A 22,672-nucleotide genomic window follows, 5' to 3' on the forward strand; every position below is an offset into this window, starting at 1 on the left:
AAGAGGTAAAGAATTAGGAACAACAATAGCAAAACAAAACTTGATCAATCAAAAAGAAGTAAGAAAGGAGAGGGAAATACATAGGAAAAGTAGATAAATAACATGATAGAAAAGAATCCATATATATTAGAAGGAAGGAAGGAAGGAAGGAAAGAAACAGTGATACAGAAATTACCAGAGTGTATTTTTTAAAAATTCAGCTATAGGCACATTTGAAATGATGTAAGGACAAGGAAACACTGTAGGTAAAAGGACATATAATTAAATAGGCAAGTGATAACCAAAATAAAGTTAACATAGACATGTTAATACCAGACAAAAGAGACTTGAAGGCAAAAGGCCTTATTAGGAATTAAAAGAGTCACTACATCATGAGGAAAGCTTCAGTTCATGGGAGGACAGCTACAGACATGACTGTGTATGAAACTCAGGACGCTGGCTGGAAAGGCAATATACTGTTTAGGGTTGCATACATTTGTCACAATATTATAATAAAGAGTAACAAATGATAAAACACAAATTCAAAATGGCTCTTATCTGTGTCAGGGAAGGAGAGGGATGTCATCAGAAAGATGCAACAGGGGTCCCAACACTATTAGTGATGTTCTCTGTTTTCAGCTCATTGGTGGCTGCCTACATGTTTGTTTCACTACTTTTATGCCTATTTACATTATACATTTTATTTTGTATGTACAAAATATTTCACAATTTAAAAATTATTAATACAAGTTGATTGTCTCTGGTAAGTTTTCAATATATTTTATTTAGCAAAGGGCATTGCCTTATTTTGTTCACATTGTCGGCAAATGTATTTATTTTTTAAATCTGGTAAAATATACACAACATAAAGTTCATAGCTTTAACCATTCTTAAGTGTGTAGTTCAGTGGCATTGAGTACATTCACATTGTTGTGCAACCATCACCACCATCCGTCTCCAGAACTTTTTTCATTTTCACAAACTGAAAACTCTTTATCCATTAAAATAATAATTCTCTATTTCCCCTCCCCTGAAACCCTGGCAACCACCATTCTGTTTTCTGTCTTTATGAACTTGAGTACCCTAGGAACCTCATATAAGTAGAATTGTAAAATACTTGTTCTTTTGTATCTGGATTATTTCACTTAGCATAATGTGTTCAGGGTTCATCCATGCTGTAGCATGTGTCAGAATTTCCTTTCCTTTTAAAGCAGAATAATATCACATTGTATGTAAGCACCACATTTTGTTTATACATTCATCTGTTGTTGAACATTTGGGTTATTTCAATCTTCTTGCTATTGTGAATATTGCTGCTATGAACATGGGTATACAAATATCTCTTTGAATTCTGGCTTTTAATTCTTTTGGGTAATATACTCAGAAGTGGGATCAGATGGTAATTCTAGTTTTAATTTTTTGAAGACCTGTCATACTGTTTTTTTTTTTTCACAAGGGCTGTACGCTTTAACTGTTCACATATATTTTGACAGGGTCTTTCAGTTGTGCAATTCTTTGATTTCTATTCTGAAGGCTCAGATGGCCTCATGTAAATGAAAAAGAAAAAAAAAAAAACCAATCCTAATGAAATAGGCTTCCATGACAACACTAATACTGAATACCCTTGCTCACCATAGACTAGACAAATAAAATCTTTACTTCACCCCATTACCTCTTCTAGCAACTGTTCTGTGGTCTCTCATCATTTTTGGCCAAGGAATCCCTATCCATGTAAATTCTCCATACCTATTTATTGTCCTTTCTCAATGTTCAGTTCTTCTTTAATTTCTTGCAACTTTTTCTGCTCTCGCCATTCTATTATTTCCTTAAAAGTCACGAATTATATCTGTTAACTTCTGACCTGTGCCAGATACCATGTTAAGTATTTTGTATACATATTCTCACTTAACCCTTAAAATATCCTTATGAGGTAGCTGATATTATCAGCATTTTACAAATGATAAACTAAGAGAGAGAGAAAAACGTTTGAAATGGCATGTAATTAATAAGTGACAGAGGTGGGATTTGAACACATAGTCGGAGGTGGGCAGTACCCTGTTCAACCTGACTGTCCTGTCCCTCTCGGGACTTTCTCTTTATTTGATGGTAGACACCATTCTTGCTTTATTATTTTCCTTACCTCCTCTGTCACCATAACTTTTCTTCCTCCTTCCTTCTTCTAAACCAGAGTTCACAATCTTCCCAAAGTTGGGTCTTCAGCATTCTGAGCTCATGTCTTTCTGCTGCCCTTCTTGGAGAGCTCACATGCTCTCACAGCTTCATCTATTACAAAACTTTGCTGACATCCATTCCACACTTCCTCCTACCTCAAGGACACATCTCCCCAAAAATGTATTCTCCCTCTCCCAGCTGAGTCCCAGATTTGTTCCTGAACACACTGTCACCATTTTCTCAGTCATTTGGCATCACATCCCTAGGACCATCCATTCTCTTCAATCTGTTGAATCTGTCACTAAATCCCATTGATATTTCCTTTGAAATATCCTCCCTTCTCTAGTTCTACTCCTTTTACTTTGATTCAGCTCCTGGCCACCTATTGTGCAGTCTCTTAGCTGGTATCCTTGTCTCCGGTCATTCTCTGGTCTATCTTGGTCACTGTGTCTAGATATATCTTCTACACTGTTGTTAATAGGTTAGAGAGCCCTCTCTTAAGGCAATTATATCCTGACTTTCAAGGTTCCTCATGATTTTATACACATGATTTTCAACTATAAATTTTCTGCTAGCACTTACTAACACAAATTTCCAGCACAAAGTTTACTATGGCCTCTTTCCAAGGAAGTGTCCATTCAAAGGTTAGGACTTTCTCTTCCATTGTTAACAATCATGCTTTTCTCTCTTCCTCAGGATGCTAATTCTGGTTTCCTCTTCCTTTTCATCTCTTCAAACCCTGCACACCCTCAAGGTTTGTCTTGAGTCCATACTGTGCCACAGGCCCTGCTAGGAGACTTGAGTATGACCAAACATTATTTGTGATATATTCTACCTTTTATAGATTTCTAAAGCTGAGCTTCCCACAAGCGGTCATGGCAGAATAGGTTAGAGGTGTGCCCCAGAGATCGGTGGTTGTAAACATTTTTATAGTGATACAAAATTTACAACCATTTTACAACCATTCACAAATTTAAAGTAGTTGAAAGTACACTTGGATACTGCTTGGATCAGTCAGTAAACTTCGAGATTTCAGTAATTATTGTTTGTGTTCTTAAGGTTTTATGCAAAGCTCCCACCATTAAAGATGCTTATAGATGGTTTTCCCCTTTGACCATCATGTTAAAACCATAATTCTGATTATTGTTTTAATTGCAATGTATTATCAGTTATAATCTTTTGTGAATATGTGTTTCTTTTTTTAAAAGGTTTTATTTTTAGAGAGAGGGAAAAGGAGAGAAAAAGAGAGGGGAAGAAATATTGATGTGTGAGAGAAACATTCATTGGCTGCCTCTTGCAGGCCCCCCACATAGCCCACACCCAGGTATGTGCCCTGGACAGGAAATTGAAGCAGCAACCTTTCTCAGTTTGTAGGCTGGCACTCAACCCACTGAGCCACACCAGCCACGGCATGAATAGGTGTTTCAAATATTTAGTTCTTTTATTTGCTCTTATTTTTCACATTATTTTCTCCCAATAAAGAAGGTATATGTGCTTTCATCAAAATATAGTTGATTTTGTTCATTTTTAAAATTATGATTTGAGCCCTGGCCAGTGTGGCTCAGTTGGTTTTAGCACCATCTCATAAACTGAAGGGTTGTGTGTTTGATTCCCAGGACACATGCCTAGGTTGTGGGTCTTGTACTCACCTGATTGCGGTGAGTACAAGAAGCAACCGATGGATGCTTCTCTCTCACACTGATCTTTCTCTCCCTCTCGCTCTCTCTTCCCCCTCTCTAAAATCAATAAACATATCCTTGGGTGAGTATTTTTTTTAAATTGTGATATTTTATGTGTATGTGTATATTTATTTTTGGCTTTTGATGCAAAATATCCAAAATCTGATTCTTAATTGATTTTATAATGGCATTATTTGTTTATAGAAATAAATAATGTTTGCTTCTAAAAACAAATAATAATGGAAAATAATTTAATTGGTTCAATAAAGAAAACTTCAATCTTTAAATCTTATGAAAAACACCCTGGCTGGTGTAACTCAGTGGATTGAGTGGAGGCTGCAAACCAAAGGGTTGCTGTTCAATTCCCAGTCAGGGCACAGGCCTAAGTTGCAGGCCAGGTCCCCAGTAAGGGGTATGCAAGAGGCAACCACACATTGATATTTCTCTCCTTCTCTTCCTTTCTCTAAAAATGAATAGATAAAATCTTTAAAAAATCTTATGAAAAACACTTTTCAAAATATTTTAACCATACTTGAGTACAAGGATTATTTATATTTTATGAAAAGCTAGCATTTCAGTTATTAAATTAAATGATAACACTTCCAAAATTCCCCCTTATCAAATACTTACTTTTTCAAAAACTTTATGATTTAAAATAGCTTAAGAAGATGGACCTTATTTCCTTTGAATATTGATTTATTATAGTCAGAAATGCCTATGTCTCTTTAAGTACTTTACATGTTACTTGTCTTCCTACCATGAAGTATAATTCAAATCTAAATATTAATGATTTTAACTATCCGATTATAGTTGAATACTTTTTGGAGATTCATAAGACATATGTCCTTAAAAATATAAAGTTAAAAATATATAAAGTTAATATATATATATATAAAGTTAAGTCACTTATTAGGCAATATACTGAAGGTTATTTTGAATTTGGATGTGTTTGCCTTGATCATTTTTTCCTTGCTCTGCCTAAATAACTTATTATCATTGAAAAGTTATCAAATGAAAAAAACAATGGTGCCAGGTAAATTATGCCAGAAACTTAATAGAAAATATCTATATTATACAGAGAATGTCTTAAGACAGTAATTCTTAAAGTTTTGGGCCTCAGCACCCCTCTACATTCTTAAAAGCTATTTAGGCCCTGACTGGTGTGGCTCAATTGGTTGGGCATCATCCCACAAAGCAAGAGGACACCAGTTCTATTCCTTGTCAAAGCACATGCCTGGGTTGTGGGTTCGGTCCTAGCCTGGACCGAAGAGGAGGAGCAGAGGCAACCAATTGATGTTTCTCACACTCGGTTTCTCCCCTCTTCCCCACTCTCTGTAAATAAATAAATAAAATCTTTTAAAAAAAGTTAATGAAGACCCTAAAGAACTTTTGTTAATGTGCATTATATCTATCAATATTTATCATTTTAGAAATTTTAAAGTTTTTATTTATTTAAAACAAAAATAATTTTTTTACTTGTTAACATAAGTTAATGTAATTTTTTGAAAAATACTAGTTTTCAGAAACAAAAAAATCCTTAATGAGAACTGAGACATTGTTTCATATTTTTGCAAATCTTTTAGTGTCTGGCTTAACAGAAAACAGCTAGATTCTCATATCTGCTTTGCATTCAATCTGTTGTGATATCACACATCATGTAACTTCTGGAAAACTCCATTGTACAGTCTTAAGAAAAAGAGAGTGAGAAAGACATATAATGTCTTTGTATAACTACCAAAATAGTTTTAACTTCACATACTCCTAACCCACCAAAGTCTCAAGGATCCTTGGAAGTTCCCAAAACCACACATTGAAAACCAGTGTTTGTGGAACCGTGTGCAACCATATTTATAACCACAACAGTAGTTGACATCAGATTGGGTTCAAGAAGCTAATTACAAGGTCACATAATTAAGAACTAAAGCCAAAATGTCTCTTACAATTACAGAATCACTCATTTACTAACCTGCCTGGGAAATGACATTAGGAACTAAATTAAGTAAAGGAACTAAGAGAAGTGCTACTCTGGAGTAATACTAAGAAAATGCACTGATGACACTCTCTAGGAGACTAATTAATCAGAGCACTTCCTTGCAGAATGATGAATCTGCAGATGTTAGTGACAGTGTTTGGTTAACAGCACTAGTCAGAATCCTTTAAGAGGAATGCTTGGAAGAATATGCTTTGCCAAAAATTACCAAAATAAACTACTCAGGATGAAGTATTTGAGGCACTTTATATACTTTAAAACAAATCAGATTTTCTGGGTTATCCAAGCACAACAGTTTCTGTACGTGTGAGAAAGCTGTGATGACAAGAAGGTGGGAAGGTTTCACTTCTTGTCTGTTCTCCATGGTCTGAACACCTAACATGCAATAAGACACTGGTTTGTTCACACAGACTCTCATCCATGCATTTGCCTGCAGATGTGAATTACGCATTAAAGGATGTTACTAATAAAATCCAAGCTGCAATGGCTTAGTCAGTCTATTTTTGGCTTTAAGTGAAGAAAGAGTCTGATGTTTCCTACCAAGGTACCAGCAAAAGAAAAGGTTTTTTTTCTGGAGGTTAGGACCTAGAAGAGGAATTTTTTAAAAATAATGATTCTTATTGAAGAGTTGGTGAGGAGAATTTATTGTCTTTACAAAATTGGTGTAACATTTTTTTGAGCACTAGAATGAATTTCATCAAAATTGTAAGGAATGTGTGAAAATATAATGAAGTATACCAGCAATGCTCATGAATTCCAAGGAAAGGTGAGGTCAGAATTAGTTCAGTGGGGGAGTTTAACTGATAGTCTAACTTTGGTCTTAAAGAAGATGAATAGCAAACATCTGTTAAGTGTCACATTATTTGGAAATACATGACATGCAAAAATTCAAATACATTAGAAATCCATTCATATTACATTAATAATTTCAATGAAAGAAGAGAGAAATTATCCAAATTCTGGTTAATAGTGAGAAAGAAGTTTCTGCCAATTGGAGAAAAATCAATAAATAGCCTTCTACCATTTGCAAAGATCCATCTGTGGGGCCACCTTTCTCACCAATGGTGACTACAAGAACTGAAGAGAACAGCACTTGGATGTTTTGATCAGGAACTACATGTAGTCATCTTAACACAAAACAGTATAAAGCAAATGCACAATAAGAGAGCAAGCTTGATTTCTCCATTAAAACAGTAAGTACATTATTAAAAATATTAAATGTTTAAATAAATCAAGCATTAAATATCCTCACTCTTATTCTGTGTTTTATTTTTTATTGTAATTATATAAATATATATACTGAACTTTTCATAAGCACCATATGCACCACCAGTACCCTGCAGTTCACCCTGGTGTGCTTCACAAATATTCTGTCTCTGTGCCATGATATGAAAAAGGTTGGGGAAGCCTGCTGGTGCAGTGACAAGTACTTCTGTTGAAAAATGTCTAAGTTTTGTTTCAGTCTTTTAACACTACGTGTTATAAAAGAGATGCTGGTGGTTATTGAAATAAATTTCTGGTGAAATCTGAGATTTATATCATTAAAAAATGTTCATTAGAAGGTGAACTGTAAAAAACTAGTTGTTAAAGGAACAATTAACTTCTAATTTAAACAACTCAACTATAGTATTGATTAGAAGCCAGGAAGGAAGTTTGAGACAAATTATCAAAGCAGATGAATTTCTTTTGATTACAGAGAAATTTTGATTGCAGAGTTCATATAATATCACACAGACCAAAGACACTTCGTACTTTCTAAAGAAAATACAAGCCAAGGAAATAAGAGCACCTAGCTAACCGCTCACTAACTCTCTTACTGAAACAGCATGGTAAAACAATGTAACTTTGTATTAGTTTATAAGTAGAAACTAGGATTCCCTCAAGAGAATTGAAATTGCTTCTGGGGTTGGTAGAGGGAGAGGGGCCTTTAAGAATCTGACACCTATAAACCTGCGGCCAAGATGGAGGCCTAGGTAGACACACTGTGCCTCCTTGCACAACCAAAATAAGGACAAAAACAATTTAGAAACAAAATAACAACCAGAACTGACAGAAAATTGAGCTGTATGGAAGTCAAATAACCAAGGAGTTAAAATAGACGCATTCATCCAGACCAGTAGGAAGGGTGGAGTCCAGCAGCCAGGCAGAGAGGGGTCCCAGCATGAAAAGCGGTGGCACTGGGTGCATAAGGCATCCTGGGTGTGCAAGGCCACAGCGGGCAGACCCTGGGCATACAGGCAGCGGCTAGCAGACCCCAGGCACAGGGTGGCAACAGGCAGACCCAGCAAGGTGGTGATTGTGAAGCAAGGCACTGTGCACAAGGTGGCTGGCTGACTGGGTGGTCCCACATTTGCGCGCAGATAAACCAGGTGAAAATGGGGAGTGAGACAGACCTCGAAACTCAGGGTCCCAGCACCAGGGAAATAGAGCCTCGGGACACTGATTGAAAACACCTGTGGGGTGTTTTCACCCCACAGGAGAGACTCCCAGCCTCACAGGAGATTTCGTTGGAGAGACCCATGGGGTCCAAGAACATGCACAAGCCCGCCCACATGGAAATTAGCACCAGAAAGGCCCAGTTTGCTTGGGGGAAGTGACAGAGGGGACTGGAGTCCAACAGAGAGTGGAGCAGGTGCTATTGTTCCCTCTCAGATTCTGGCCCCCACATACAGCATCACAACCCAGTGACTGGGTTGCTCTGCCCTGGTGAACACCTAAGGCTCCACTCCTCATGTGTATAACAGGCGTGACAAGACAAAAAAACAAATGGCCCAAACAGAAGAACAGATCACAGATCCACAGCAAATACAAGCGACCAAGAGATAGCCAACCTATCAAATGCACAGTTCAAAGCACTGGTGATCAGGATGCCCACAGAATTGGTTGAATTTAGTTGCAAATTAGATACAAAAGTGAAGGCTATGCTAAGTGAAATGAAGGAAAATGCACAGGGAACCAATGGTGATGGGAAGGAAACTGGAACTCAAATCAATGGAGTGGACCAGAAGGAAGAAAGAAATAATCAAACAGAAAAGAATGAAGAAACAAGAATTCAAAAAAATGAGGAGAGGCTTAGGAACCTCCAGGACATCTTTAAATATTTCAACATCCAACTTATAGGGGTACCAGAAGGGGAAGAGGAAGAGCAACAAGTGGAAAAGTTATTTGAACAAATAATAAAGGAGAACTTCCCCAATCTGGCAAAGGAAATAGACTTCCAGGAAGTCCAGGAAGCTCAGAGAGTCCCAAAGAAGTTGGGCCCAAGGAGGAACACACCAAGGCACATCATAATTACATTAGCCAAGGTAAAAATGAAAGAGAGAATCCTAGAAGCAGCAAGAGATAAGGAGAGATAAGTAAGGAGATAAGTAACCTACAAAGGCGTTCCCATCAGACTGTCAGCTGATTTCTCAAAAGAGACCTTGCAGGCAAGAAGGGGCTGGAAAGAAGTATTCCAAGTCATGAAAGGCAAGGACCTACATCCAAGATTGCTCTATCCAGCAAAGCTTTCATTTAGAATGGAAGGGCAAATAAGTGCTTCTCAGATATGGTCAAGTTAAAGGAGTTCATCATCACCAAGTCCTTATTTTATGAAATGTTAAAGGGACTTATCTAAGAAAAAGAAGATAAAAAACATGTATAGTACAATGACAGCAAACTCTCAATAATTAACAACCACACCTAAACAAAAACAAAAACAAACTAAGCAAACAACTAGAACAGGAACAGAACCACAGAAATGGAAATCACTTGGAGAGTTAGCAACAGGGGAGTGAGAGGAGGAGAGAGGGGGAAAAGGTATGTAGAATAAGCAGCATAGATGGTAGGTAGAAAATAGACAGGGGGAGGGCAAGAATAGTATGGGAAATGTAAAAGCTAAAGACCTTATGACACATGGACATGAACTAAAGTGGGGGAATGTGGGTGGGAGAGGGTGTGCAGGGTGGAGGGGAATGAAGGGAGGAATGGGACAACTGTAACAGCATAATTAATAAAATATATTTTTAAAAAAGAATCTGACACCTATAAACAAACAAAGCATAAACAAATTTTAAGATTGTCATGTGATTCTAAGGTTGAGATAACCTGAGAAAGTTGAAGAACCAGAAAATAGGCTTATATCAAGTTAGGCTTCATTTAATTGACAATCATTTTGGATGCAGTTTGTTCCTTAGGCCTCACTCTATTTTTAGTTTATAAGACAATAACATAGTGGTAATCTTTACAATATCATCTAGTGCAGCATATTCCAACCTTGCACCACTGCTACTCTCTAGCTCTTCCTACTTCCACAGTGATGGTTGCCATTCTCCAACAAAACAATTCTGATTCTTATTTAATCTCCATTGAATGACTTTTCCTTCAAGCCTGCATCCCCCTCAACTATCATCCTCACTCTCAGTAGCTGCAGTCATTTCCTACCTGAGATCAAGGATGTAGAAATGAATTCACACAGCCAAACTTTGCCTACTTCAATCTACTTCTTTGATCTTATATTCTTTCCCCTACTTCTTGAGCGTTTAGTTTTTGCCTTGTCCAAGACCTGAGCAACAGACTTTGACTGGTACCCCTCTACATTCTCCAGAAAATGTCATTGTTTCTACCTCCCTGGCACCTTCTTTTCCATCCAATAGGTACAGTCTGATTCTCTCTCTCTCTCTCTCTTTTTTTTTTTTTACCCTTACTGTCTTTCCTTTGGTCTAATTCTCTTTTTCAAACTTCCCAACTGCTCTAAGGACTGACTCTTTTCCCACATGATTCCTCCTCCTTTAACCCCTTATAAAGTTTCCATCCTGATGATTGTCCTGAAACTGCTTTCACAAATACAATTGTCATTAAAGCCTCAAGGGCTGCTAAATCTAGTGATTTCCCCCATAACACTTCTTGGTATTCTGTTTTGCATTTGAGAAACTGGTCACTCTCTCATGAAACATCATGTACCATTGGATAATGGTTATAAAGTCTTGCTTGTCCTAAGTCTCTGCTATTCCTTTTTCCTTTCTGTTTTGTTCATTTTTGTCTCTACCATCACTTTGTCAAAGAATTTTCTAAAGTTTAGCCACTGGCTGCTTGTTTTATACTCTCTATATTTTTTCTCTCAAATAGTTTTTATAAATTTTGGTAAATGTTCTATGTATACCTAAAAAGAATATTTCCTCTGAAGTTGTTGGGTGCCATGTTCTATATATGTCAAGAGGTTTAATTATGAAGTTCAAATCTTCTATATACTTTACTTTTTTGTCTGATAACTCTATTGGTTACTGAGATAGGTGTGTTAAAAACATCTCTGAGGTGGTTTTGTTTATTTTTTAGCATTTACAAAAATATGTTAAGGAATGCTTTTGAATTTTATAAATATAATATCCATTTTAGAATAAAAACATATGGAATCTGAGTTCCAGCCAAGATGGAGGCGTAGGTAGAAGCCCTTTGCTTCTTTGCACAACCAAAAGGAGGACAACAACCAATCTAAAATCAATAAACAACCAGAAATGCCAGAAAATCAAACTGCATGGAACTCTGACAACCAAGGAATTAAAGAAACAGTGAACCAGACCAACCAGACCTGTGTGCGGAGACGAAGAAATAGGGCCCAAATGAAAGAACACAGCAAAACTCCAGAAAAAGAGCTAAGTGATAAGGAAATAGCCAACCTATCTGATGGACAATTTAAAGCCCTGGTAATCAAAATGCTCACAGAACTGATTGAGCTTGGTCAAACAGTGAAAGAACAAATGAAAGACACCCAAAGTGAAATAAAGAAAAATATTCAGGGAACCAGCAGTGATAGGAAGGAAACCAGGACTCAAATCAGTGATATGGAACAAGGAAGAAATAAACATCGAACTGGAACAGAATGAAGAAACAAGAATTCAAAAAGATGAAGAGAGGCTTAGGAACCTCTGGGACAACTTCAAATGTTCCAATATCCAAATTATAGGGGTGCCAGAAGGAGAAGAATAACAGCAAGAAACTGAAAACTTATTTGAACAAATAATAAAGGAAAACTTCCCCAATCTGGTGAAGGAAATAGACTTCCAGGATTTCTAGGAAGTCCAGAGAGTCTCAAAGAAGTTGGACCCAAGGAGAAACACACCAAGGCACATCACAATTACATTACCCAAGATTAAAGATAAAGAGAGAATCTTAAAAGCAGCAAGAGGAAAGGAGAGCATTACCTACAAAGAAGTTACTGTAAGACTGTCAGCTGATTTCTCCAAAGAAATCTTGCAGGCAAGAAGGGGCTGGAAAGAAGTATTCAAAGTCATGAAAGGCAAGGACCTACATCCAAGATCACTCTAGCCAGAATAGCTATCATTTGGAATGGAAGGGCAGATAAAGTGCTTCCCACATAAAGTCAAGTTCAAGGAGTTCATTATCACCAAGCCCTTATTATATGAAATGTTAAAAGGACTTATCTAAGAAATTGAAGAAGATCAAGAATTATAAACAGTAAAATGACAACAAACTCACAACTGCCAACAAATGAACCTAAAAAAAGAAAAACAATGAAAACAAAAACTAAGCAAGCAACTAGAACAGGAACAGAATCAGAGAAATGGGCATCACATGGAGGGTTTTCAGTGGGGAGGGGAGGGGAGGAATAGGGGAGAAAAGGCACAGGGAAGAAGAAGCATGATTTGTAGGCATAAAATAGACAGGGAGAGAGAAAAATGATGTAGGAAACAGAGAAGTCAAAGAACTTATATGTACAACCCATGGACATGAACTAAGAGGGTGGGAATGGTGAAGGGTTGGGGGATGCAGGGCAGGGGGGAAATAAAGGGGGAAATTGAGAAAACTGTAATAGCATAATCAATAAAATATACTTAAAACATATGGAATCTAGTGGAACTAGGTTATTTTATAATAACTGAACTATAAAGCAGAGTCATTAAATATGCAGAGTCACTTCAGTAAGAGAATCAAGCATGATATTATCTTTCAAAGCTTTCTTCATAATACTATTTTCTTTTTAAAAATTATTTTATTGTTGTTCAAGTACAGTAGTCTGCATTTACCCGCCACCCCTTCCCCCCACCCCAGCCATCCCTACCTCCCTCCTCTGCTTCCATGCCCCCTTGGTTTTATCCATGTATCCTTTATAGTTGTTCTTGAAATACCTTCCCTCTTTCCCCCCATTATCCCTGCCCACCTCCCCTCTGGTTACTGTCAGTTTGTTCTTAATTTCAATGTCTCTGGTTATATTTTGCTTGCTTGTTTTTTTTGTTGATTAGGTTCCACTTAACGGTGAGATCATATGGTATTTGTCTTTCACTGCCTGGCATATTTCACTTAGCATAATGCTCTCCAGCTCCATCCAAGCTGTTGCAAAGGGTAGGAGCTCCTTCTTTCTCTCTGCTGCATAGAATTCCATTGTGTAAATGTATCATAGGTTTTTGATCCATTCATTTACTGATGGGCACTTAGGTTGCTTCCAGCACTTGGCTATTATAAATTGTGCTGCTATGAACATTGGGGTGCATAGATTCTTATGGATTGGTTTTGTTTATTCTTTTAGTTTTGTCAATTGTTGCTTGATAAATTTTCAAGCTCTGTTATTAGGTGCATACATATTTAAGTTTTTTAAATCTTCCTATTGAATTAACCCTTTTATTGTTTTATTGTTCCTCTTTATGCCCAGTTTTACTTCTTTAAAGTCAACTTGATTTGCTAGTTGTTTTGTTTAATTTTTGCAAGGTATACATTTTTCCAAACTTTTCTCCCCAATATTTTTGTATCCTTTTGTTCATGTGTCTTTTGTAAACAACTTTAAGAAACAACCCTCTGAAATTTTTTTCTGTCAATTGGATTATATAGTCCATTTACATTTAGTATAAATACTGATATGGTTTTTTAAAAAAAACTTGTTTTCTGTCATTTGTTTCTTAAAAGTACATGTCCTTCACATCTGTGGTTAAATTTATTCCCATGTATTTTATGCTTTCTGTTACACTTGTAAATGGGATTATTTTCTTAATTTGTTTTTTAGTCTTTTTAAAGCAGCCAAATATTTTTTTTTACTATTCTAATTTTTCTCTTCTATTAGCTTTTTTTAGTTATATATTCTTTTATTATTTCTTTACTGATTACCCTAACGATTACAATTCACATTCTTAATTTATTAAGTCTACCATAATAGTTTCACTTCATGAATAATAAAAATAACCTTATAACAATTTAACTCAATATTCTTCTCCCACCCTTTGTATGATTACCAGTTATTTCTACATACATTATTGTTGACATATGAAGTTATTTTTAAACAGTCAATATTCATTTTTTCTCACTTCCTTTAGCCCATGTGTTCTCCTTTCCAGTAGGAAAAGAGAACAAATACTACAAATACTTCTACAAATACTAACCTTACCCTTACATTCTGGGACTCTATGACCTCTCTCCTGACCTCCTGGGGTACTGATTATATCTATTTTAGGCCGTATACTCTGTTTTGTTTTTCCATTTTTTCCATCTGTTGTTCAGTTTGGATATTTTCTGTAGATCTCCCTTTTAAATTCACTAACCATATTTTCTGCTGTCCAGGCTGCTGTTAAACCTGTTCAATGAATTATTTTTTTTCCTCATGCGAGGACATCTTTTTTTCTGCTGCTTTTAGGGAGAGAGGAAGGGAGAGAGAGAGGAAGGGAGAAAGAGAAGCATCAATGAGAGAGGGAAGCATCAATCAGTTACCTCTCATATAAACCCAGACCGGGGACTGAACTCACAAGTTAGGTATATCCCCTGACTGAGAATCAAACCCACAACCTTTCAATTATGGGATGACACTCCAAACAACTGAGGAACACCAGCCAGGGCTATTCAATGAATTCTTAATTTTAGATACTGTATTTTGTGTTCTAGAATATCAGAGATTTTAATAAGATGTAATTTCTGTGTTGAAATTCTTTGTCCATTTATGCATCTCTTCCCTTGATTTCCTTGAACATATTATATCTAGTTAGTTTAGGGTCAATGTCTGATAACTCCACTGGTTGAACCTACCTGTGGATCTCCTCCCCAATATCTTTTTTCCTCTTGATTCTAGACACACTTTCCTTGCTTCTATGCATGCCTTGTCCTTTTTAACTATGTCAGACATTGTGTAAAAGTGTTTGGATGCATTAAATTTCTAACCTGTCATGCCAGTGATGTTTGACTACTCCATCGTAAAGTCTTTCTGCAAGGGTCAAACACAATCCTGAGTCTACATCCAAAGTTGGCAAATGTCCCCAGGGAAGAAAATGGCTTGTGATCATCAGCCCACCTTGGAAGGACTCTCCACGCTAGAAATTTTAATCTAGTCCTCATTGTTTCTAAAGCTCTCTGATGTCTTCACAATGTTCCTAAAAATTTTTTTTCTAGATTTTTTGTAGTTGTTGCAGTGGGAGTCTGGAACTGCTGCAACCTACTATTTTCTAGCTGGAAGTAGAAATGCTTTTTGTTGTTGTTGTTGTTTTGTTTTGTTTTGTTTTGTTTTGTTTTGTTTTAGGATTTAACTAGAGCTTCATGGTGGTGACTCCCAAATCTCCAGTTGTAAACTTTCAACCATGCAGTCATACCCACCAGCTACCTACTGTATAGTTCCCCTTTCCCATAAAAGCATCCAAAACAAATGTCTTTAACTCTTTCAATTGCATTAGTCTGATATATCATAGCCATTTTTGATTAATCCTTCTCTTCCATTCCCCACTTCAGTCCTGATGAATTAAAAAAAAAAAAATCTGTCAGGAAAATAAAAAGGATACCTTTTCTTTTTCGTTTTTTTTTTTTTAAAGAAGGGGCTTACTTTGACTTACAATATAGTTCAGTATCTTCAATTTACAAATGACAGAATTGATTTACAAATAAGTGAAGTGTTTGGCACAAGATAACAGTTTCTGTTAGAGTTTAACCAAGAACTCAGGTCTACCTCATTGCTCTTTCCACACTGCACCATACTGCCCCTCTCTGAATAAGGCAATTACACATCTTTTTTCTTATCAAAATGATGCCCTATCTGACTTTCAAGCTCTCCACAATTGTCTTACTCATATTATCTTACCTCTCCAACTTTATTTAACAGAAGTCTGGATCTTTTTTTTTATCTTGAGCCAGCCCATGATCAAGCCAACTCAGTTTTGGATGTCAACAACAAAATTGCTAAAAGTAGTCCTACCTGACCTTGTCTTCCCACCTTTTTTTTTTAGTAGAGCTTTTGGCTCTGTTGTTAGTAAATTTCCCAAAATTGCTTGAATATCATGCTAGTACCACCTCTTGGAAGTTATGAGTTCTACATTTATTATTTAACAAGTGAACCTCTTTTGATTTATCTTAACTTAGCCATGCTTGTATTTCAATGATTTCCCCTACATTCACATCATGGTCCACAAACCCAAGGCTACCATTTACAGACTGCCATGTTAACCATGCTTCCTAAAGCTCTGTCACATGTCCCCTAATTTGGGAATCTCGTATACAAATCTGGGGTCACCTTAACCTTATCTTTCATAAGTGCATACAAGTCTTCATTTTTCAGAGTAAAGTGTAAGAATACCCCCACATCGTTTTCATCCATTTACTTAGCCTCTCTACTTCTGATTTCATTGCAGCTTTTCCATGATCTAAGGACTCAATGTATAAAAGGGTTCTGAAGGGTGAGTGTACCTTAGTTTCCAATACAAAATGAAGGCTATGCTTCTGTCCTATTTCTATTACCATTCCTGATGATGTTCAACATTGATTTGTCTTTTCCAATAGATCCCATAGGGTGGATTAAGCTGTACTTAAGAAGCACTCTTGACTATAAGGCAGGACACCAGGATTCTGGTCCTGGGCCTATCTCTTACTCATTATGTGGTCATGGGCAATTTAATCTAACAAAACTTATGTGTCAGGAATAGTGCTGGATACTGGGATATAGAAATACATGAGTCACACACCCTGCCCTCAGACAGCTCCCAGGCTACTGGAAGAGACTGACAGAAGAAAAATCAGTGATTAAAACAGAGTTTAATAATATGTATCAACAAGTCTGTATAGATATAGGTGAACAGAATCTCCTAGGTAAGGAATCTAACTTAGCTAAAGGTAAGAGGAGATCAGAAAATACTTCCCAAAGAGTTATGATATTTGAACAGAGGCTTGAGGAAGGCTGGTTTGTTCATTGCTATATTCTCAGCCCCCAGAGCAGTGCCAGGTACACAGCAGGTACTTAATAAGCATCTGTTTACTGATGAGAGCAAGGAGGGAATTCTTGGTGGCTAAGACTACTTAGACAAAGGTGTGGAGGTGTCAGAGAACATGGCGAATTCGGGGAACTATGATTAGTTATGGATGGCTAAAGTGGACAAAAGGAGAGTATTTGGGCCTAAGGCTAAAAACACAGCCCAAGTTCAGAATATAAAAGGCCTGGCATGCCAAGGTAAGGCTTTTGAACTTTTTATTAAGTGCAATAGGAGCCACCAGAGAATTTAAGCACTATAGTCATAAAATCAGATTTTGATTTTACCTTGATGCTCCAGTTATCAGTTTAGTGCCTCTTCTCCAAATTCACCCTGCATTGCCTCCTCAGCAAAAGAGAACTAGACCCTTAAAATATTTCTCATTTTGTCAGTGGGCATAATGTTCAGCTTCCTCAGGAGAGGGCGCTAGAAGGATGCCAGAAGAGGAAGGGGTTTGTCTGTGGGTTCACAGATGTACTCCTTTCGTAAGTCCTGGGAACATGCAATTCCTCCAGTGCTAGTATCCTGCAGTGCACAGTTTCTCCAGCATCTGCAGTATGTGATCTCTTTCAGTGCCTGACTGCTGTACAGTTGCCAGCAGTTCCCAGCTTCCTTAGCACCTCTCTTGGGAAGCTTTGTAGCAGGCTGAAGCAGAGTGAAGCCAGTCCCCTTTTCATGAATGGCTTGTCTGGCACCCCAGAGAGTTTTTTGCCTCCTTGGAATCTCAGCAATTTCTCTGCCACCCAATGACATGTGATCACACCCTCTGCAACAAGCTCTTAGAAGGTTGTCTCTTTTTGGGGTGATCTGTCTCAAGGGTTGTGGTTGCTCCTTGTATCTATACAAGCTCTTTATGTCTTACTAACCAATCTTCTACTACTCCAATCCCATTATAGTTAAAATTCTTTATATTGAACTTTCTTTGTTAAATTTGTTATATGATTTCTTTCTCTTTGTTGAACTCTAAAATAGGCATTGACTGACAGGAAAGGGAGTGTACTGAAGCTTCAGGCAGGGATTCTGGCTAGGAGAATATGGAAGTACTTTTGGTAACAACTCTCAAACACTGTTGCCTTGAAAAGCAGTTGCAATGGGGAGGGAGGGATAGGAGAGACAGGAGCTATAGGACTTGTAGCCGCTGGAGGAGAAAGAAGAGGAGAGATGAGAGTTTAGGGTGACTCCCCACTTTTTAAGTTTGGGTGACTGGGTAGATGGTGGCACCACAGTAGAAATGGAGAATACTGAAGGACGAGCAGGTCAAATTCTCCTCCCCTGTTCCCATGTACTGTCAGGAGGTCTATGTCCTTTTGAACCATAGAGACTTAAAATTATAGGCTCCTTAGGTTGGAGAACCCCCAAAGCCCAACTTTTATGCCTTTGAGTAATATGAACCATTTGTTCATTTCAGATAAAAGAAGTGGGGAAAAGTCCATTTTAGCTTAGCATTTCATGAAAATGATGTTTTTTGTAAAGTTCTTTTCCATTCTTAAAGCTTTCAGTATGGTAGGCCCTCCTCAATCGTCCGTTCTAGCCCCCTCATCTCCTGCTCTTAAATTCAACTGATTTCCTTTTTAAAACTCATTCCCAATCAGAATCATGGCCAACACTTACATGCTGAGTGTTAAAGAATATAGGTCTTATCACATATGGAATATAGATTCGTTTCTGGAATCTTTCATTTGGTTTTATTGGTGTGAGCTAAACAGGGCTTCAGTTATACAAAGGAGGGGCTCCAATTACATGAATCAAAGGCTCCAGATGCTGGAATCCCAGAGGTAGTGTCTATGAGCAGCTCTTGGAACCTAAGACCAAGTAACTGCATGGACTTGTTTGGGTTTGGAATAGGAGGTGGTGGGTTTTGGACACATGGTTACCATTGCTTAGAACACACTCACCACCTTTTCACAGGTTTTTCAGATCTCAGCTCAGCTTTCCCTGAGCTCTCCGTTAGTTTCATTATATCTTCTCAGAGCACCACTTACCTAACTCTCCTCACCAGCATTTAGCTCTAATTTTAAACTACATGCATGATTCTTTGATTAATACCTGCCTCTCCCAATGGACTGTAAACTTCAGGGCAGGAACGCTCAGTTTCTGTTCACTATAGAATTCCCAGTGCTTAGCCTGGTGCCTGGAATATAGTCAGTGCTCAAAAAAATGTTAGGAAAATAAATCACAGGAAAATGAATCAATGATAGCTGTTTATAAAGTGCTAGTCATGCTCATTAGTCCTCATGACAACCCCAGTCCCCTCCCCATCGCCCCCCCCCCCCCCCCCGCCTGCCCCAGGTATTCTTATATCCACGTTACAGAAGAAAAAGAAGAGGTTTGGCCAGTCAGTGAAGTCAGGGGCTCTGATCCCAGATTCTGTTATGTTTCCAAATCATTGTTCTCTGTGTAAGCAATCACAAATAGTAGTTCTTGGTGCATGAATACAGATATAGTAAGGGCAGGGAGCCAAAATCACCCATGGTCATATTCTCTTAAAGACCATAACCCTCTCCTCTTGTTCTGCCGACAAGGATTCAGAATCCAGGTGGGCTCATGAGCAGGATTCTTTCCTTAGACCCACGCAGCCCCCGGGGGAGCTCGCCGCTGCCCCCTCCCTCCATTTCCCTTTCGGGGTTGCTACCTGAGGTTCGCTCCCAAATAAGCTGTCTGACACCAGCTGACACCTGGTGCCTTCCTCAGGTGGGAAGTACGGCGAGAGATTCGGTGCCTGGCACCCTTGGCAGAGGGAAAGCAGTAGAACTTGGGCAAGGGCGGTACCGGCCTTGGCTTGGAGCGACAGAAGAGGTGGAGCGAGACCCGGCTTTGTTAGAGGTTAGCTTTCGCCTGGCAACCATGACGCTAGCTGTGTTGCCAGGCAACCGCGGCGGAGGGGCGGGGGCGAACGTCACAGAGCCTTCCTCCCGCTCCGCCCACCCTGCCCCGCCCATCCGTCTCACTCTGCCACGCCCCCTGGGCCTACAACCTCCTGCAAGGTCTGCCTCCGCAAAGTCGCGCCAGGGCGTCCTTAAGAAAGACTGGGAACAGCTGAGAGTGCTTGCTTGTGGTGGGAGGACCAGATAGACTGGCCGTTTAAGGATGGGGCTGGGGGCATTAGGAAACCTGTGGGGATGTGTGGCAATTTACAGTGGACTTTTGTACATTACAGAGCGGAAGTGGAAGAGCTTAAAATGATCTTTTGGTTTGTGGAAGGTGGGCAGGTGAGAAGTCCTTAGGAATAAGAATAGCAAGCGTTTCTTGCAGTACGGGTTCTGTGTGTGTATATGCACGCCAGAATGATTCTTAAGTATATGACGCCTATTAACTCGTTTAATCCTTACGACCACCCCTAAGGCAGGAACTATTAATATCTTCATTGACAGACAAGGAAACGGCAGAGTGGTAAAGTAACTTGCCCGAGATCACAGCAAATGATAGAGTTAGTATTTGAACCCACATTTGGTGGTTCTAGATTCCTCACTCTCGTTATCTATAATGCTAAGAAAGAGAATGGAGTTACTGTGGTTAGGAATAGAGCTCCAGATGCCTGAAGCAACAGAGAAAGAAGGAAAATATTCACCATGCACAATGGCATCAAAGTGTCCCAGTAATTCTGGAGGTAGATATTTACCTTCGTTTTAGAAATAAGAAACAGGCTCAAAACTTTGAGTAACTTGCCTATGGATGAACAGATGGCAGTAGGGCCAAATAGGACTCTAGGTCTAATGATTTTAAGATTTTGCTTTTTTAAGCTCTCAAGGATGTCCCCATCCTTCTCTGGTACATCCTTTGTCACTTTACACCCTTTAAAAAAATCCTCTCCTGAGGATATGTTTATTGATTTTATACAGAGAAGGTGCAGAGAGAAGGAAACATCTTTGCGAGAGAGAAACATCTATTGGTTGCCTCTCGAAAATGCACTTATTGGGGATCCAACCCACAACCTAGGTATATGTGCCCTGACCTGGGGCTTAAACCTGCAACCTTTTTGGTGTACAGGATGACCCTCCAACCAAATGAGCCACCCAGCTAGGTGTTTTTAAGGTACCCATTGTACCATCCAATCCTTCAATCCATTTATACAGTATTGTGCACTTGTCTAAATCAGTGAGTTCATCCAGGGCCATCAAAGGTTTCTCTAGTTGTGAGATGAAAGCCGTTGTCTCTCCCTAAAGCAATTTCAAGCATCAGTGAACAAGGGTGGGGGGAAGCTGGGTTTTTGGTTTATGTATGCAGAGGGCTTTTCAGAGCCTACCGCCATCCATTTGTAAAGGGCACAGTCAGTTGGCATTTGTCAGACTCTTGCAGGTCATTGCACACCTGGAGAGTTCTATATGATCTGGGTATGGCCACTAGCCCACAGGCAATTCTAGGGTGAAAGAAATCTAATCAGGTGCCTTCCAGAGCCTTCTCTGGTGGGGTCTCCAAACATTGGTGTAGGCACCTGTTTGGCAGGGTGTGCCACAGGACTAGAGGGGGGAGACTAGAGGTTTGAGGGCTGCAGGTGTATCTTCCAGGAGAAAAAGGCCACTGGGGACTGTTCCATTTGTGCAAGAGGGAAGAAGGTATGCTGGTCTCTTCCTGCTTTCCTACAAAGTGAAACAGGAATGGATAATAATGATCTTCATGTAAAAGAATGGGCATTTCCAGTGAATCAGTGGCCAGTTGGAGATGGAAGATGAAAAACAGACTTTTAGTGTGGCAGGTTAAATGTAAAAAGGGAATTTCGTGATACTGTCTGACCAAAGGTCTGATCTACCTGCAGGAGGCCAGGTTGAGAAGCAGAGGTGAAGTTATCCCTAATCTATCAGTTAATAAATGCAACAGAATATACTGAAGGGGATGACATTACAAAGAAATGATAATCGCAAAATTCTGAGAGGCAGGAGGGTAGAAGGAGGAGGAGCACAGGGACAGATACGATTGGCGGTGGTCTTGCTCTTGGTGTGGATGGTGGTTGTGTGGGTGTCCATTCTGTTTCAGAGCTTACACATACTCTTTTACATGTTTTAGATATTACATAAAATTTTTTAAGTAAGCCCATCAAAATAGGGCACTCTATTTCTACTTTCTTGTGTAATTGAAAATTGACTGTATATGTTTTGTTTAATTTTTCTCTCATTCCCATCGATATACAAACACACTATAATTTCTCCACTACATTCCTCTCCAGATTTGCCCCATTTCTGGTACTTCTCATTTCTCATTTTCTGGTTGCTGTGTACTGAACGTTTTTGTGGCCCCCAACCCCTACCGCTTTCACATGTTGGAGCTGCAATCCCCAATGTGCTGGTATTTAGAGGTAGGACTTTTGAGAGGTGTAAGTTTGGATGAGGTCAAGGGGATAGACAGTCTATCAGGGGTGTGAAACTCATTTTCACTGGGGGCTGCATCAGCCTCGAGGTTGCCTCCAAAGGGCTGAGTGTAATTTAGGACTGTATAAATGTAACTACTCCTTAATAGTTAAGGGAGAACTTCGTGCTTCCACCAAGTAGAAATAAGGTGCCAGGCCAGATAAAACAAGGTGGAGGGTCGGATTCAGCCAGTGGGCCTTGTGTTTGCCACCTGAGGGTTAGTCTTAATAATGGGATTAGTGTGTCCTTAAAGGAAGTGGGAGAGACTAGAATTTTCTCTCTATGATGTGTGAGGATACATTGAGAGGT

At 38.7% G+C, this 22,672-nt stretch overlaps 1 protein-coding gene across 1 annotated transcript in view; it reads right to left on the reverse strand.

The window, feature by feature from the left end:
* ROPN1 (rhophilin associated tail protein 1) overlaps positions 1–19,872 on the reverse strand; it is a 31,838-nt gene extending 11,966 nt beyond the window's left edge. Inside the window, exon 1 of the mRNA XM_028504949.2 lies at positions 19,654–19,872. The gene's annotated coding sequence lies outside the window, so the exon portion shown is untranslated. The remainder of the gene's footprint in view (positions 1–19,653) is intronic.
* Positions 19,873–22,672: the final 2,800 nt, after the last annotated feature.

Source organism: Phyllostomus discolor, chromosome 2 (genome assembly GCF_004126475.2).
Source record: "Phyllostomus discolor isolate MPI-MPIP mPhyDis1 chromosome 2, mPhyDis1.pri.v3, whole genome shotgun sequence".
Lineage (NCBI taxonomy): Eukaryota > Metazoa > Chordata > Mammalia > Chiroptera > Phyllostomidae > Phyllostomus > Phyllostomus discolor.